This window comes from Catharus ustulatus, chromosome 2 (genome assembly GCF_009819885.2).
Source record: "Catharus ustulatus isolate bCatUst1 chromosome 2, bCatUst1.pri.v2, whole genome shotgun sequence".
In the NCBI taxonomy this organism is placed as follows: domain Eukaryota; kingdom Metazoa; phylum Chordata; class Aves; order Passeriformes; family Turdidae; genus Catharus; species Catharus ustulatus.
In genome coordinates this window covers 44,894,486-44,907,152 of record NC_046222.1, presented here as the reverse complement: position 1 = coordinate 44,907,152, position 12,667 = coordinate 44,894,486, and positions in this window count along the sequence as shown.

The window sequence follows — 12,667 nt, the reverse complement described above, 5'->3', positions numbered from 1 at the left end:
ATCACTTGAGAACATGCTTTCAATTTAAATTATTTAAATTCCTTTCATAATGAAAGTCTTGTAAAATTAAAATGCATTCATCTCTTCCAGTTGTATTCTACAAAGATTTCGTCTTGACTGATGAAATAGACTTTGCCTTGAAGGACTGTCACATTAACATTCTCGTGCATTCTTTTTATGGGAACATGCTGCAGAGTCAAACAGAAGCAGTTCTGTTGTCTGTGAAGATTTAACTAATGTAAACTGAGTTTTAATAAGGTTCTTCCAATGTGGGTCCACACCAAGACTAATCAATTTAAGAAAAGTAGTAAGTATTTAGAAATTAAGAAATCCATGATGGCTCAATCATTTGTGTTCTATTTTGCTTGGCATATAAGTGTGTTCCTCATAAAACCTCTGTGTTTTGGTCTAGAAATTTGCAGAGATTGCTGTGCAAGCTTGCACAGTTATTCTCCACATCACCCCACTGACAAGTCTGAGTTCATGCAGGTTTTCCTTTCCTACACCAGGAAGTCCCTCCTGCAGTGATGCATACTTCAGTAAATCAATTCAGATTATTCTTCTTCCTTGCCTTTGTCTTTTAAACTAATATAAAAGTGCAGATACTGTACTTTTCTAGCTCTTATATTTTTCTTTCTGCATTGTTTTGCTGCAGACCACAATGACTAGAACAAAAAGCTTTAATACCATTTAATACTTTTTTTTCTCATCTTGACTTTGTATACAGAGGCAAACCCCTTCCCCACTTATGCAAGGTAAGCCTTTTGAAAATAATTAAATGCTCAGGTTAAAATTGTCAAAATTGTTTATACCTTGTATCAGAAGGAAAGTAAGATATTTTAGTTAGCTTTGTTTATTAAGGCAGAATCATTCAGAGTAACTCATCAACATAAATTCAAAGTGAAGGACTCTTTGGAGATCCAGAAAAGACAGTTCCAAGTCTTTTAGGAACCAGGGATTCCCAGTCAATGTGACCCATGGACTTGAACATGGGCATCCCCAAGGTGTGTCTGTGCTGTTGAACTGCCAACATAGACACTTGCTGGTGGAAAAATTCATTTGTCAGCCAGCCCTACATTCGAGGTCTGATAGGTGTTTCTGAAAGAGGCCACCAATGCTGAGGAAAACTGGGACCTTGTTTACACACAGCACCTACACAGCTTGTTAGTGTAATAATTAAAGAGGAGAGTAATTTTGTTATTTCATTCCAGGCATCAGACTTGGTGCCTTTAAGACACAGACACCTCGCTGACATGCTAATTAAGGAAAGGACAAAGGAAAGAAGCCCTCTGCCTCCAGAATGAATCTTCACCTGAAATTTTAAATGGATCCTGGCAGATAGGCTCTCCCTCTGTAAGCAGCACACACTCCTGCCTCCTCACAGTCAGAGAACTCAGGTGTTTATTTCAGAAGGATGGTTTCAGTAGGTAACTGATAAGTTGAAGCTGCCAGCTCAGCTGTCTGGATGCCAGCTTAGGACCCTGACTGGGGCACCTCGGTTCAGTGAGTAAATCTCAGTAGTAAGCAGACTGTGACATTAGTATCACTCATTCTTTTCCTCCATTATATCTTCTATGTGAGAGACGATGTGAGAGAATATTTTCTTAATTTTGTACTGAAACTTTTTTTTCCCTGTCTGAAGTGCCATGTTAGTTTTCTGCCTGGGTATAAAACCACCTGATTAGTGGGCTATAATTTATGCTTACATAATGTTTTCAATCCTCAACTACCATAGGAATATTGCTTAATGAATCTTTACAACTTGTCTGTGAGATAAGTCAGGCAAACCTTATTACTGCATTATTTCCTTTTTTTCTTACTTACAAAGGAGTGTAATATGTAAAATGAGAGCTCATACAACCCTTATTCTCAGTTTATTTAGGTTTTGGTATTTTACTTTATTATTAGTGCTCTTCTGCCTTCTCTTTTTTTAACCTTACTCGAATCTTTATTTCAATTCAATTTATTTTCTAGGTGTCACATACAGAGGTGACTATTAGAGGTTTATTTTGATCAATTTAATATGCACCTGACTGACTGTGGTTGAAACCTACCTTTTATTATCCATAACCATTACAATATCTTACTTGGATGGAATTACTGTTTTTCAGAAATTGCTGCTATTCTGTTATTTTTATCAAAGGCACTTTTTCTTATTTCCTTTTAAAATGCCAGTTCTTTTATCCTTTTCAACTTTCATGTCACCTTTTGAGCTGCAAGGCTTTTATAAATTGAGTTTGAAGTATCTCCTTAGAACACAGTTATTAGTCATAGAGCACAGTCATCTCTGCTCTTTTTGTCTTTAAAGAGAACAATATCTTTTTGCAGCGGTACTTGATAAACACTTCCTAGGACAAATAAAACCATACTACAGCACCATGGACCTTTAATGATCTGTTTTGTTATCTTTTGGATGAACCAGAAGAAGGACATAGCCCAGTGCTAGCAGAGTCAGACAGAGACACATGTAACTTGTTAGGAATTCTGCATCTTGGAGTGTTTTCTTCATGTTATGCTTTTGCGGCTAAGGGAGCCAAGTCACACTTGCCCCATGTTTGCCAGAAATAACAGAAAGAAACTTCACTGTTGATTCTTTTAAAAGACAAACTGTGATAACATGATGACTAAATTTTTGTTCACATTTTTAAAAATAAACAGCCTGAAGAACATGTGGATCATGTCGGCCTGAAACCATGCAATTTGGTGTAAAAAACCACATTGTTTTACTATTTATATTCTTTATTGCACTAATGTCAGCGCACATGATCAAGATAAAGTCTAATCCAAGCCAATCCAAAGTCTGAATATAAGAAAAGACAAAAAATGAGCAGAAAAAAATTAAGCAAAAGTGAAGTGACTCATAACACATAGTTCAATGAGCATCTCTGATTTCAGCAGAAATACTCATATTATATCACAGCCTGACAATTTATTGTCATAGATAAGGCTGCTGAGGCCATGAAGTCAAAAGCTGTATATCTCCAATGCAGCTGATTTTCCTGCACACTGTGTTCAGGGATCATGATTGTGCAGTCGTTACTATTTTTGGGTCTCAATTTAAAACACGTCCAATTTTTAGTTTACTTGTTTATTTTTTTATTCAAAAATTCTATTTAGAATTACAGTAATTTCACGAATACAAGCCCCAGTGTTTTGACCAAAATTTTGGTGGAAACCAGGAAGTGCGGCTAATACTCCGGGGCAGCTAATCTATTAACAAAAATGTGATATCTGCCCTTACCTGGTACCATGCCAGTCCTGTCCCGAGCCAAAACGGTTTGAAATCCATGGTTTCCCGTTGTTCCAACGATGAACCAATCAGAGAACAGCTTATTGCCTGCCTGTGGATGACGGCTTTACTGAGGGGCGGGGGTTTTTATCAGGGTGCGTTCTCTCGGCGCATTCTTTTCTTGGCGAGTTCTTCTCTTGGCATGGCTGCGGAGAAGAGACTAGAGTACGACGTGGAGTTTAAATTGGAAGCGATTGACTATGCAAAAGAACATGGGAATAGACCTGCACCTAGAGCATTCTATATTAATGAATGCATGGCACGCAGATGGAGACAGCAGGAGGACGAACTTTGTCTTACAAGAAAGACAAAGAAAAGTTTCCGTGGCCGTAAAGCAAGATGGTCAGAGCTGGAAGACAGACTTTACTGCTGGATTTCTGAGCGAAGGGTAGCTGGCCAAAGCTTATCAACTGTCGCCATTCGGATATAAGCCAAAGCAATTGCAAATCAATTGCATATAGAAGAATTTAAAGCAGGAGCGTCTTGGTGCTTCCATTTCATGAAGCAACGGCAGCTCTCCATTCGTACAAGGACCACGGTGTGTCAGCAGTTGCTGGCGGACTACACCTTCCGGAGTTACTGCAAAAACAAGATCTCTGAAAAAAATATACAGCCACATTGTATAATCAACAGGGACGAAGTCCCCCTCACGTTCGATATGCCGTTGACGAGGACCATGGAGCACACCAGAACACCGACAGTACCAATAAGAACCACAGGGAATGAAAAAACGTCTTTTACAGTCGTCCTCAGCGTTTCCTCAGAAATTACGCCCCATGGTAATTCTTAAAAGAAAAACCCTCCCTAAAGACAAATTTCCAAATAGAATATAGGTTGCCGTTAATTCAAAAGGCTGGATGGATGAAGAGGTAATGCAGACTTGGCTAACGGAAGTTTATGGTGGCACACCAGATAGGTTCTTTAATCAGTTGCCGGGACTGCTAATTTTTGATTGCATGTGTGCCCACATGACGGAAAGCGTGAAAGAAATCGTGAAAAAGAAGAACTCGGAACTTGCTGTAATACCAAGTGGCTTGACCAAAGAACTGCAGCCTCTGGACATAGGTATTATTCGTTCCTTCAAGACTAAAGTGCGACTTCTATGGGAAAAGTGGATGATGGAAGGCGAGCATTCCTACACCAACACTGGGAGGCTGCGCAGAGCAAGTTACTCTACAGTCTACCAGTGGATACGGATGCCTGGGGTGAAGTAACTGCCACAACTATCAGCCGAGGGTTCGCCAAAGCTGACATCATTGCAGGACTGACCAGCAATGCCATCGCGAGTACTGAAAGTGATAACTCTGACGGTGAAGATACGGGTGATACTGGTTCAGGTTCACTGGATCCCACCATTGCCCAACTGCTGATTTCCGATACGGAGGACGAAGAGTTCAAAGGTTTCATGGAAGATGAAGCTGCTGATGAAGAGGCTGATGAATGAAAAATGAAGCTGTTTAAAAGTTTAATAAAAGTGTGTGATATTTTTGTGTATTTTTTAAGTGTTTTCAGTCTTGTGCAGCTGCGCGGCTAGCTGGGCTCACGCGGGGTGGGGGGGGCGCTGAGCTCGGCGGCGCTGAACTCACATGGGGGGCAGGGAGGGCTGAGCTCACACGGGGGACGGGAGGGGCTGAGCTCACACGGGGGGCGGGGGGGCTGAGCTCACACGGGGGGTGGGGCCCTGGGCTCGCGCAGATGAGTGGGGGGAGGTGTGGTTCCACTCGGAGCTCAGCCGCTCGCCTGCGCGGCTGAGCGGGGTGGCTGTGCCAGCATGGAGATGTGGCTCCGTTCGGAGCTTGGCTGCCCGCCTGCGTGGCTGAGTAGCTGTTTAAAGGCAACGCGGATGCGTTGGGAATGCTTGCAAAATGACCACACTATTGTTCGTGTCTTTTTTGGCTTGTAAATAAAACTTGCAGGGAACAGTGCCACAGGTATTGTCTGTGTCTTTTTTCACTTGGAAACAATGTTTTCGAGGTCAGCAGTAAGCCAGTAAGCCCCAGCAATCTGCGATTGTGTTACTAAATGACGACTTTGTGCAAGTTCGCCGCAAACAAAAGTGAGGCTAATATTCGGGTGCGGCTTTTTTATTGACAAAGACATCAACATTGTCGACGCATCGGAAGTGCGACTTATACTCCGTGCGGCTTGTATTCATGACTAGATTCTTTAACTTTAGTAATAGAAAATCTCAGATGTGACTCTACAACCACCTTGGTTTTTTTTCTTTTTGGTTGCAAATGTGAATTCTTAATTATGTAATTAATAGTTTTTTAAGATGTTTACCTAGGTTTTTCAGTTAGGAATAAAGACTCCTTTTTTAGCCTTCTTTAATTTGAATAGAAAGGACAGAAGGATTGCCATGTCTGTGCTGGAGTTCTCTTCCATATGGTATCTTTACATGTGAGGAGTTAAAAAGCTTGAATAAATGAAGGATTGTTTCAAAGACTAAGAGGGGGAGAAGGGTATAATTTGGTATTTTCCAGTGTCTTGCTACATTTGAAACACAGAATTAGAATTGAAAAAGATATAATGGTTTTCAAAATATCAGATTTTCTGGGAACAGAACACTTAAAAGACACATCATCTGTTAGCTGCACAAATGTTTTTGGAGTATCTGTATGAATGTTCTGCTATCTGCCTTCTTAAACTCCTTGTTTATAGTTCCAGAATGGAATTTTGTTAAAAAGAGAAAAACAGACAAACAAAAATCCAAAACCTTCCCAGGCACTTGCTACTAATGCACACATTTCTGAGACAGGAATGATTGCAGTCATTGACAGAGTAATATCCACAGAAATATGTGGAAATACAAAATACCTGGAATTTTTTCCAGAATGTCTTTTATGTTCTTTGGAGGTTTTTCCTGGATGTCGGCTGGTCCTAGAAGCAGCTGCATTTGTGGCCAGTTAGCACATTTAAGTTCTTCCTTTGGGGACTCACAGCTGCAGCCCCTCAGCACCACTTCCTGAGTGTTCCCAAGCCCTCTCACTATTAATGCAGCTACACCAATTCTCCTCCTGTCCTGCAAAGACCAATGCTTCATGACATTTTTGTATGAGCAATGTCTTTTATAAATTTTATGAATACATCAGTTGCAAATTGTTCAAACGCTACATTCAGGGGCACAGAAGTGTCTTTAAGAGAATTTGCAGCTTTTACTGAAGCAAAACACCATCTGGAATAAACTATACTCTTGCCTACACAAGCCCACTCTGCTTGCTTCTGTATCCTTGTAAAACTTCAGTATCTCTGTCACAGGCATTTTTATTCCACCTACTATCTGTGGGACTATCTTGCTTCCCTTTAACCGCCAAAAAGATCGGCATCTGGTCTGAGCTGGCAGGCTGAGTTCAAGATTCGATTCAGTGAAGAGTAAGGGGTCCTCTGGTTGTGGGTGGGTTGGAGAGGAGTCCCTTTCCGGATAGATCTACCACTCTGGGCAGTCTGAGCATCTAGCTCAAACACTGTGCCTGCTTTAATGAATCCCATGCAACATTGTTTTCCAAAGCACTTTGTAGTTAAGGACGCTGCCTTTCTCTCCAGTGATAAATTGATGTGAGAATTACATTTACTTCTTATGGGAAATGGTGGCATAGGAGACTTCCACTCAGTAACATATGTTGCCATTTTTCATATGTTTTCTTAATCACCACGAAGCAGCAGTTCACTTGTCTAGGGGGAAAAATGAAAAAATGTCTTAAAAGTCTTCCTCAGAGCCCCTGGGTCTTCTTGTGTCTCTGCAGACCATTTCTGTCAGGACACCTCAGGGTGAGTGGAGAGATGTGGCAGACTCCCTTTTCAGCACAGGCATGGCTGTTCTGCTGCTGTTGTCCATAGGATTTGTGAATGCCAACCTTTACTTTATATCTTCTTCATTCTTTCTCTGCTGAGGCAAAGTACCAGTTACAAAACACTATAGACAGTTTTCTCTGGCACTTCCACTCTTTCCAAGTGGAATCAGGTTTCCAGGTTTCCAGGGGGAGTCAGACTGCACAAACCTCACCCCAGTGAAACACATACTTGAAGGCACTTGGTAACACAGAGAGGGTTATCAGCCACGTGGATCTCACTGGATTATATTCCCCAGCATGAAAATGTTAGATATTCATATCAAGGGCTAAAGAAAGAGCCAATTAGGAAATATTATCTTTTAAATATTCAAATTGTACTGAATAATAAAGTTGATCTGTTAAAGATCAAAGGGTTACATTTATTTTATCATCTTTATGTTAACTTTATTGTTCTTATTAACTATATATATGTGTAGCTATTTTCTTTTTATCCTGAACTCATATTTCCTCTCTCCTTGGGAGAAAAATATGTTTTATTTCCCATCCTCTTCTTCCTGAGTGATCATTTGGAAAAGATACCAGCTCACATAGAGTGGTTGGGTGTGCTGCGTTCTCCTGGTCAGCAAGCAACAAGAAGTTGTTCCCTTATACCTTAGAGAGTATTACAGTATAATCCAGGGGACACCATGCATACATATAATCAAGGAGGAATCATGTTGGCAGGACCCTCATGCACTGTCCTGAAGGTGGTGAGAAAGAGATCCCACACCTACATGTCCAGCAGCTTTGCACCCTTGGTCCATCAGAGGCGAGCTGACCTCCACACGGAGCCAAGAATCCCTGCCAGGGTGGTCAGGCTGGGGTCTGGCATGAGAGCCAGCACCTCCTGGGGAGAGAAGGTCTGTTGGAGCTCAGCCCTGAAACAACTCCTCCCCTCTGCACCAGCACCTGCATCTGCCAAAATCCCAGGACTACTTCTGGGATCCACCAGAACAATGTTTTGAAAAGTAAGACTTCGCTCCTCTAATGCCTCTGCAATCTTCAACGATGGGGATTTTCCCCTAATTTCAGTAGGAATGATTCCAAGATTTGGTGCCACAGCAGCAGGAACATGAAAAAAAAGGAGAATTTACAAATGTCCTACATTTATGCATTGTGTTGTACAATAAAACATGCAATTGCACAGGAGGGTTCCAATAATTTGACAACAAATAAGGACAAATTGTGTAATAAAGGTGCAGTAATTCATATTCAGCCACTGGCACATCTTGTCAAATTTATTTGAAGTAAATAAAAATCTTCCAGAATATTATGACTTCATTCATATGCATGATTTCTTTTTTTTAAGCATATTAGTTAGAATTTTTCTATCCTGTGTGTTTTGGCTGTTCTACCCAGGAGTTGTAAGACATGAAAAATATGGTCCTATACTTCAAAAAATATCTACCAATGAGGGAAAGAAAGAAAGAAAGAACAGCATGTTGTCTTTCTCATAATAAATATTCTCATTACAATTTCTAGCTCGAGTTCTGCAGCTCCAAATGATTTTGGCTCTCCTAACAACTAGAAGCATGAAGAACTGCAGAAAAGGACTCAAATCGAAATATATATATGTGCAGGAAAACTAACTTCTATTTTTGAACAACACTTTTTCAAAAATCATAATAAAATGAGAAATTTAAGCAAGTATTTCTATGCATCACAGCTGCTGTCAAATAACTTCTCTTGCAAGTGAGATATTTCTGTAAGTTTTCAGTCTGAAGAGAAGCCGTAACCACAGCCATTACAAAGCTGAGTTACAAAATAATCAATGTCCAAAAATATTATTAATTATTTCATCATTAACCACAAGTTAATTTTCATGTAACATAATTTGTATGGGTTTAATCTTTAAATATTTAGCAATGGTGGGCTATTTAGAATAGGGGTTACTCACTGAATTATGTTACTCTTTTAGTATGTTTACCCTTTTATGTTTGTTTTAGTATAGTTCTATTTTTTTGCCTTAAATTAGGAAATATAATTCTGCATTTAAATATTATTTTCTTTAACTAATAAATAAAAGTGTACTTAATGTAATTTTTACACGATTTTAAAAACCTCTTTTAAATGCATAAATAAATATTCTTCATCCTGCTTTAAGACTAATTTAAACTTTAGGTAGAAATCACAAATATTTATAATTCACACTATATATTTAATTCTTAATGCCTCAAATTATTTTTATGATTGTTAAACAAGTTCAGTAACCACATTGATGTGGGATACTTGAATTTAAAATATAAAATTTTGTGTTAATTTTGCAGTGACGGGCTGTACACTTTAACACAAGTATGACAAAGAGAAAAACCTCATACAGTTATTCGAGACACCAGTACCTCAGGCAAACTTTGCTGGACATCAAAATAGTGTTGAACTTGATGATCCTTGTATGTCCCTTCAAACTAAATATATTCTATGATTCCATATGCACTTACAAGTAATAATTTTTAAAAATTATTGAAGAACTTCGCATAAGTCCAGAAATGTAATTGGAGACTACCCAGGTAAAAAGTTCATGCTGAAGAACCTCACCTACTAATATTTTCCTTAAGGTTTTAAATTCAATTTAAGATACAACATATCTTCTTAAACAGAGATCTAATCTTAATCTACAGATACAGAAGAGCAGAGGTCCCTGGTTATTCTCACCACTGAAATGTCTTAATTTCTGTCATTGTGATCATTTGTAACAAATAAATTTGGACTTTGTTAACATGAATATTCTTGGAAAGTGAAAGTCTCACTGGCCCTATAGAAAGGATAAATCTCTGCTGTTACTGTAGTAGTATTTGCATGTAGTGAAAAGTCACAGGGTAGCGCATGAGAATCTGAGCCACTCAGCCCATAAGTATCAATTGCTGGCTTGAGCTACTGCCATACTTCTCCTGCTCTGAGGGCTTGGTATTCCACCGACTACAAATGTTTCTGAAACACATTTCAAAGATGAAAAAATAAAGCCAGTGATACTTTTGGACTGAAAAAATATAAGGATGATCATTATAAATTCTCAGCAGAGACTAATCATTTTCAGTGTTGTTTTTTTCCAGATTTTTCCAGTGTCTCACTTTCACCACTGAATTTCTAGACATCTGTTTTTTCTTTCAAAAATAGTATTACCCATCTCCCAGGTTTTAGTTTGCAGAATCACCCAGACTCCAAGCACTATTTTAATATTGAACACTTAGTAATTTTTTTAAAAAGCAAGAGGATACAGACCTAAAACTACATTAATAGCATTCTGGTTTGGTTGTATTTCATTGACGGTATTTCATATGAAGTCCTGAAGTCATAACATAAAAAGAATAAATTCTACTAAGCTAATTGTATTACATCCACATTATTGTGTGTGGATTTATCAGTGTTAACCTTGATGTATTTGAAAGATTCCCTAATGGACCTGAGCTAAGTCTCACAAGCATCCAGAAAAACATATTATGAAAACACCAGACTGGTATAAACCACAAAGCTTCTTCATGTCATGGCAGATAAACAAAGTAAAAACAAAGGAATCCTGAGGTTTGATTAAACGCACAGCATATCTCCACAGACACACCACAAGCTGCAGAGGGAGGCTGCACATGATTTCTGGTTAAAAGCCAATTCCTATGGTCTTCTCACAGCAGTAAGATTCCTTTCAGAAGTAAAGTAATAAATGCTCTGGAATTGCCACATGAGAAGAATCTATATGTTATAGAGTTGATGCACTGCGAGGACTGCTACAATTTCTGGGCACAGGTGACACTGCTGTATCAAAGGTCTGCTGGGGGATGGAGCCTCAGAGGTGACCCCTTTCAATCTTGCTTTTCTTGTGAAGATGTGGTGACCTGGAGGGAGAGCAGAGCAGCTGCAAATTGTACTCTGCCTTCTTGGCAGGCACAGCTGGCTTGCTACACTGAGAAAGGCACTGTTTAGATTTAGACAGGTAAAGAATAATTAAAATATTTATCTATACATTCTTACCTTAGTGTGTTTTTCAAGCAAATCAAGACATAATATCAGAATGCTTATGAAAAACCTGTACACTGCTAGATTTCTACTGTTGTATCTCAGATATTTAAAGCATGTAAAGGGCAATCTTTACAGAAATAATTCATAAAGAGATAATGGGTTGGAATATTTTTGCCTGGTTTCTAAGGAAATGAAGCCTTTACAGTCCCTCTTCCTATTAGTTCCCCCACAGTCCCCATAACTTCGGAAGCTGTCAGGCAATTTCAACCACATTTGACAGGAACAGATGTCTCACATTTGAAGACATAAAAAATCCCTCCCAACTCACTGCAGTAGCACATCTACCCATCCCGTAGCCACCACTGCAGAGATGTTAGAGGACTCATTCCTGTCTGTGCCTCCCAGCAATTAATAAATAATTTCTTACATATTTTGATAAAACTAGCTGGAGGGTAGAAAAGAGACCTCAAAATGAATGCCCTCTCTGACATCCTCCTTGCAATTAAGTTTGATTAGACCTTCCTGGCAGCAGCCAGCTAATCAATAGATGGGTTCAGCGAGCCAACTACTGAGTGTGTGTCCTGTAAATGGTGCCTCTGTCAAGCTGGCAGGGCAGGGAAGGGCAGCTGGAGGAAGGACAGCTGGTGGACCCAAGCCAGGAGTAAGTAAAACAGAACTGGTGTACCTTGCCATGTTTGTTTGCTTGTGTGTTCCTCTTCTAAAACATTTATGGTGCTGACTGTTTGGCTTTATAACTAGGCAATGGGCAGTACTTCCAAAAGCCAAGCTTGTTTGCAGTAGGTTATCCCATCCCCTCAATATTAAAAGCAGAAGACACCCTAGTCAGAGCACAGTGAATGCATATTTTGAAAAATGTCTTCTAACCCATTTGTCTAAACATTTACTCTCACCAAGCCCCAGGAAAATGAAACCAAAGAAGAATTAAAAACAGCAAGTATATATAAATTAACTGTGAGTTGACTAAGAGAAAGGGTGGATCAGAAGTTTGAAACTTGAGCAACAGAAGAAATACTTGATATGAAGAAAGAAGGTAGAAATCTAATGAAGACAAATGATAAGGGTAGAAAGCCCTTTTGGGAGTTATAATCTTTACTTCTTTGAGAAAAAGAAAATATAAAAGCTTCATATGTCTAGTGAAACAGCACAAAACATGGAAACCTGGACATTAGAGAACACTCAGAAAGGTAAGGAGATGCTGTGAGTGTATGTGTTTCAACTTCTCTTTTCAAATGATTTTCTATTGGGTTTTATCCATATTAATTTGCTTCTTTCTTTTTTTTTCTTTTTTTTTTTTTTCAGATACAGCTTAGAGAAATCTTGTATTCACATAGAATTTGGGAAGACATCATTAAAGTTTGAAAAGGTATCCTTTTTGAATCAAATCCATCTTTCTGTTGGTCAAGAGGAGGAGGGATTTGTGGTCTGAATTGGAAAAATCAGTCATCATCTGGTACCCCATGTCATCTGCCATGACAGCTGGTGGGGTGTGCATGGTCAGGGGTGCACACGGACACATTTGCCACAGCTGAGTGTAAATCAAGCCTGCTTCACAGACAGGCATCCATAACCATCTCAC